Genomic DNA, 7,244 nt, shown 5'->3' on the forward strand with positions numbered 1-7,244 from the left:
GGTGGAGCAGGTCTCTCTGAGGCGGCTGCGGGTCGGAGTGGCCCTTGCGCCTGCAGTTCGCCACCAGTGGCAAAGTGAGAAAATTCCTGCGCAGGAAAAATGCCCTCACTGCAAAGCACCCGCTTCTGACACCACTGTCCATCACCTATTGTGGACATGCCCAGGAACTTGGTTTGGTTTATGGGGGTTTAACGTCCCATAGCGACTCAGGCTATGAGAGACGCCGTAGTGAAGGGCTCCGGAAATTTCGACCACCTGGGGCTTTTTAACGTGCACTGACATCGCACAATACACGGACCTCTAGAATTTCGCCTCCATCGAAATTCGACCGCCGTGGCCGGGTTCGAACCCGTGTCCTTTGGGCCAGCAGCCGAGCGCCGTAACCACTCTGCCACCGCGGCGGTCCGCCTAGGAACTTCGTTGGTGCGCGCTCACGCTCTTGAAGAGGCAGGCCTGCCTTCAAACAATGACTCCAATTTCCACTTGTGGCTAAAGAAAAACATTTACGCCCAAAGATTATGCGACTTTTTATACATCATCGGACTTCATGCCTTTTTGTAACGTGTATTATAACGTTCGTTAATGACATCACGTTTGATGCCGTACGGCACATTTAGCGTCACAAATAAATAAATAAAACAATAAATAAGTTAGAATTAGCCTAAAATAGAATACAGGTGGTGCCATGGAAAGTAATACGTATGGCACCGATTTTTTTCTTAACGGATTTCAGAGGCTACGCTACGCCTCCATTCACTTCAAAATACCGACAACCTCTCCTTTCCGGCAAGAACGTCTCGAATTTGAACTGAAACGAGAAGATTTTTAAATTAATTTTTTTTCGGCTGTAAGTGCGTCTTTTACTGCTGGACAAACGTCCGCGTATCCAGAGAGAAGCAGATGATCAATTCGCTGAGAACGATAATTGCATGCAATCGTCCTCGGTGTCCCCCGAAATGAACGCGGAGCCCTCCACTACATTGTGTTTAATGAGGGAGTAATTGCTAATTGGCATTCACCCAAGCGCAGCCATACGGTTACAAAGGAAAGCTTTACAGCTTTATCAGAAACTTCGCAGTTAAAGAAAAACTCGTCCTGGTCAGGGGTTCGTCCTAGTTTCTCAGAAAGCGAAGTTTCTGAGAAAGCTGTACAGCTTTCCTTTGTAGTGAAAGAAAAAATTGTCCTGGTTCGTGGTTCATCCTGGTTTCTCTAACTACGAAGTTTCTGAGAAAGCTGTATAGCTTTCCTCTGTAGCTGTACGGCTGCGCTTGGGTGGATGCCAATGAGTAATTACTTAATTACTTCCTTACTAGAAATATACTCCACCGTGGTATATTCCCCTAAACATTTGACGTACATTATCTCTTATAGCCCACGTGTCGCATCAAAACGTTGGAGTTCTACTGCTAGTACTACTACCGTTATCGTTATTAGCGCGAGTTAAGCTTGGGCGAGTTGGTGGCTACTCATAATTAAAACAGTGCAAACCAGACGACGGACAGAAATACGAAGCAGCACATGAGTACGTACTTAAAACTGCAGTTTTATTGCGTCATTAGGCCACTTAAATAGGCGGACGGCGCGATAAAAACACGCAGAAAACGATGTATAAGCTTAGTTCTCAAAATTGTTCATTCTTACTGTTTCCTGCGCAAGACCATTTTGGGAATGGCTGTGAACGGCTTTTAAGGCCGTGTTTTAAATTGTATTGGTTCTAATCCCGCCTGTTTCTTTTGCCTTTCTACCCTTGGTAGTTGCTACTCGTGACGTCATGACCGAAAGCAAAACGAGCAATGCCTATTGCTGGATCGGTTACCAAAGGCATATGGGCTGACGAACGGCAATGGGCGAAAGATATGGCTCGGGAAAAAAAAATCGGCAAAGCCTGGCCCATGTACCTCGCAGTGGCATCCTTACACTTAATCAAAACGAGCACAATTCGTTCTCAAACAAAACAAATTAGTACAGGCATCACTGTAGTGTTTTAAGAATAAACCTAGAAAACGTTACTAAACCTGTCCTATGGCGCTGAAGAAACGTGTGGGTGTGATGTGCTGACTCTTTTTAAACAGGAAGAAGGAAGGTGGAAAACAGAATGAAACTTGTTCACTGAAAACAGTCTTTAATAAAGGGCTGCACTGCAGGGCTTGAGTGGCGCCGGATAAGCCCGAAGAAAAGTGGCGTCATTGCAGGAACACCGCTGGTCGCCTAAGAATAAACGAAAGTTGCTTCACGGGCGTCGCCGCGAAAAGGTGACATAAGCTGCGACTTGTTCAGGCTGGAAACTCCTCACATTTTTCTCTTGGCATAGAAAGCAAAAACATGTATATGTAACATGTTTGTCGCAAGCACGGATATAGTTGCAAAATTTTTAATTTCAGTTAATGTTTACGATGCTAACTCTGACTGTGTTATGTAGCTGGGGCACGCATGTAACGTATGTAAGCCTTATGAGTTCACCGCCTGCCTCAAAATAGAAGGCAATGTAGGTGGGAATGATAGTTGTGTATCATCGTAACAGAATTAAGTGTCTTTTCTTTTTAGTGGCGTTAGAAGCGTTGTGAATAAATTTAGCTCTTTATCATGAGACCCCGACACATAATAATAATAATTGTTTTTTTTTTTGGGGGGGGGGGAAGAAAATGGCGCATAGTCTGTCTCATATATCGACGGACACCTGAACCTCGCCGTATGGGAAGGGATAAAGGAGGGAGTGCAAGAAGAGAGGAAGAAAGAGGTGTCGTAGTGGAGGGCTCCGGAATAATTTCGACGACCTGAGGATCTTTAACGTGCACTGACATCGCACAGCACACGGGCGCCTTAGCGTTTCGCCTCCATCAAAACGCCCCGCCGCGGTGGCTCAGTGGTTAGGGCGCTCAACTACTGATCCGGAGTTCCCGGGTTCGAACCCGACCGCGGCGGCTGCGTTTTTATGGAGGAAAAACGCTAAGGCGCCCGTGTGCTGTGCGATGTCAGTGCACGTTAAAGATCCCCAGGTGGTCGAAATTATTCCGGAGCCCTCCACTACGGCACCTCTCTCTCTATTCCTTTCTTCTTTCAGTCCCTCCTTTACCCTTCCCTTGCGGCGCAGTTCAGGTGTCCAACGATATATGAGACAGATACTGCGCCATTTCCTTTCCCCCCAAAAACCAATTATTATTATCATCAAAACGCGACCGCCGCGGTCGGGTTCGAACCCGGACCCCGACACATGCTGTATGCGTATTACAGCGAGAACTGTTTATGGGGCACCTTCATGCACTGCGCTTGGGAGGAAGCATGGGATGAGGGGAAGGGGCGTCTTGCGATACATTCGTCGTGCTCCAGTGAGACGTGCCCTCACCCGTGGTCCCGCGAGCACCTCCTGCGCGCACCCACCCCTTGCCACGAGCGTGGTGGCGCCACCGTCTATGCATGTTTCCTAAAGAGCACTTCATCCGCAGCGGGAATGCCGGGAAGATAAGGTTTCATTTTTCGCTTGGCCAGGGTTGAATCGAAGACGTGCATTCGGCCTCGAAATCCGAGCTGCGTCGCTCATGCTCTTCTTCTATACGCGCAGGTCAAATTATTTTAATACGGCGTTTCTCACTTCTTCAATGAATTTTGCGTAAGTGAAGTTCACTTACGTTTCCATATCAGCCATTCAAAACAATTTCGATACCAGCCTAACGCCGACCTCAACTCACTTCGGCGTTAGGCCGGTACGGAAACTTTCTCGGCATTTTTTTTAGGTTTGCAGCGAGAAGAGTAGTAATGTTACGACTGGACCCAAGTTTTATGTCCAACAATAGCCAATAGCCAAGCCAAATGCGAATATCTCATCTTCCCGGCATTCCTGCGCGTCCCTATGGTGGACGAACTAAAGCAGCGCCACTCTTCCATCTAGGTAATATTGAGAAACTCTATGGGGCGCGCTCTCGAAAGATGGCGCCAAAGGATTCGAAACGCCTCTCGGCCGCGCAGCACGTAGCCGGCAGGTGACGTCCCCCATGCATGTACGCGAGCGGGTTGAAGGCCGAGAGCACGCGCCACTGGGACGCTGCTCGCAAGCGTGCCGCCCGAAAGCAACCACCCCACGCATATCACGTACAAAAATAAAATGACAGCGTTTACGCCATATATATGCTGCGTAATGCGGAAAACTCGGAGCTGTATCGAGTGTCCGCGTTGACGACGTTTCATACTTGACTCATGGCATAGGCAAAGGTTACGCTGTAGCTCTCGCTGAATTTCCCGATTTACACAACAAATGTAAACGGAAAATTTTTATCGCGTTAAACGAAACGCGGTTACCCGCACATGCCGCTGACACAGACGTGCATACTTTGCAACCACACTGCACCTCGCGGAAAGAGGGGTAAGCGTCCCTTTTCATAGTATTGGTTTATGGGGATTTAACGCCCCAAAGCGACTAAGGCTATGAGGGACGCCGCAGTGAAGGGCTCCGCAAATTTCGGCCACCTGGGGTTCTTTAACGTGCACTGACATCACGCAATACACGAGCCTCTCGACCGCGGCGGCCGGGATCGAACCCGCGTCTTTCGGGTCAGCAGCCGAGAGACAACCACTGAGCCCCCGTGGCGGCCTTTTCATAGTATTACATCGTCATGCATCAGCGTTAGCACCAAACTAAAAACAGTGTGTCCTTTCATGACTTTCGCTCACCGCAAAATAACATAGGCACATGCTATGCACCCCCCCCCCCCCCCCCCGGCCCCAGCTCCCCATCCGTACCATGTAGCGGCCTATAACTAGTAGCCGATCTTAACTTTCCAAACAAAGCCTGGAGCACTCAGCCTCCTTGTGTGTCGACTCTTATAGCAAGAATGAATTTGCACATTTTTGCACACCCTTCTCAATACCGCGATCAGTGACCGAGCTTCTACGAGTGCTATGCAAAACTGGCAACATTACTGACTTAATTTATCGACTCATCCCAACATGATTTATGCTTTACAACGCAATTACCCGCCATAAGTGAAGACTGCTTGTTCACTTTTCAAAATTTTAACGCGCCATCCCCCAAGACAACTTAAAAAAGAAAAAGCGCGTGATCGCAAAAAGGCAAACATCGATGGCATCAGGAGCGAATAACATTTTTTTTTTTTGAAATACACTTTTGACAGATTTTGATAACCGTTCCGTGGAAGATAAATTAACAATCTTTGGAGTCGGAATTCGTGAGCTATAACTGATGATTGATCGATATGTTTCATTCAAAATCGTCACTTTAAATTCCCAATCGCTTGGTACGGCGCCCATATCAGGTGATTGTCTTAAGGTAATAGTTCCGCTAAAAATTCGCTTATTGACTTGCGCTGTGCTGTTATCGGTTAATTTTCGACTCCTTTTAATGGGATTAAAAAAAAAGCTAAATCTATTTTTCAATAACTCTATTTCCACGTGTGCTAAAAGAGTGAAAAAAGTTCTGGAATGTCGTTCGCCCAAATTATGAGAACCATAATTTCCTAGAAAACTCACCGGGAGTTCTCGTCGCCAACGAGCTTGGCGTGACAATTTTAAACAAATAATTTGTTCAAAACGTTCCTATAATGGAAGCGGATATTGACGTCCAGTTACTGATTCGAACATCGATGAGGAATATCTCTGGTATAATTATATCAAACTAAAGCTTACCTTGAAAATGACATTCATGAACTTTCACTCCGCCGTAATACTATAAATATTCCTCAATGCGGACGCTAACTACGCACTAGTGTGTAGTTAGTGCCAGGAAAGCCTGACTGGTGCACCCGAGAAGCCTTTTAGCCTACAAACGACTTCAGTACTGCGCTGAAAAGATCCGCTCTTTGCAGCTTTGCAGAGCTGTCACTGACACGTCATTCTATTCGCACACTAGACTGCAAATACCTCTTTCGTCACAGGTGTCTGGGCAGGTCGTTGCCTCTCAGACATCTTTAAGCACCGTTAAGCAGTTTCCGCATGGTTTCTTACGAATCGGGAGACAAGGCGCAAATAAGCGTGAAGGAAAGAACACCGCAGAGCACTGATCCAATTCAATGAGAGATGAAGGAGTCGTACAACCATCTCCACGGTCGTATCTGCAATCGGTTTCCACGATCTGAGGAAAATGAGAAAATACGCAGGTCACGTAGTATACTGTGCTAGTGTCTTTTCCTGTACACTGCTCCCCGCCAGAGTATGGACCAGCGCTTTCTGCATGCTGGCGCATGCAGCACTTGGTGGATTGGTGATTCACACCGCAGTGCGCCGTCGCCGACAGGTGTAATACTGATAGGCCGCAAAAGTACCAGGAAAAAAAAAACTATTTAAGGAAATCTTCTGGCCATAGAAATTTAGACTATAATGTGAAAAACTGATCGATATACACCTTCGGCGGTGAGAAACGAAGGTTGAGATAAAGATTTACAGGCGTGGTCACCTGAAGACCGATTTCGAGGCACCGCGATTCGTCAAAAGCCATGACGTTTGGGTGGAGCTTAGGCTAACGGTGTTTACGTATGCTGCGGGAAGTTTCCGACTGCTTTTTTTTTCATTTAGGAGCGAAATCTGTAGACCTATCTGAGATTTCTGTGGGCAACGGCGTAGATTTCAAGAGAAGACACACGCGTAGCAGGGAAAGGTAGACAGACGAGTAGGCAGCTGAGATGAGGAAACTTGTGGGGGTAGCCTGGCTGCAGCTGGCACAGGACAAGCTTATTTGGAGGTCAGTGAGGGAGACCTCTGCCATGCAGTGGACATATGATGATGATGATGATGTTCTCCTGTCACGTGTCCGTTTCGTCAGGTATGGCGCTCTTGAAAGAGATGCCACTCTGCCTCTGACCAAACTGTGAGGGAAATGTTGCCAACACCAGCTTGGGCGCTCGCTGTTGAGATAATATATTTATTCTGTTAGAATTTTGTTCAGACCAGATTCCCTCCGTTCTCTGACGCTGTTTCGAACGCCGTCATGTTCCATCCATGCGCACGGCCAAAATCGACTTCTTGGCGCAGCGTGTGGTATATTTACTTTGAGCGGCCGGCGCGACGGCCAAGGGAGAGTGCGAGCATCGATGCTCCCACAGGCAGACAGGTCGCGCGCGACGTTCGGCCTGGCGCAGGGCAACCCATCTGTGCCGGCGTGGAAGACATAGCGTGGGCCGCGACCGCCCCCCCCCCCCCCCTACAGCAGCGTCCCCCCTTCCAGCATCTTACTTCTGCAAAAAAAAAAAATGGATGTGTGTTACCGAATAAAAATGAACAAATTGGGCTCATCTAGC

This window comes from Amblyomma americanum, chromosome 6 (assembly GCF_052857255.1).
Source record: "Amblyomma americanum isolate KBUSLIRL-KWMA chromosome 6, ASM5285725v1, whole genome shotgun sequence".
In the NCBI taxonomy this organism is placed as follows: domain Eukaryota; kingdom Metazoa; phylum Arthropoda; class Arachnida; order Ixodida; family Ixodidae; genus Amblyomma; species Amblyomma americanum.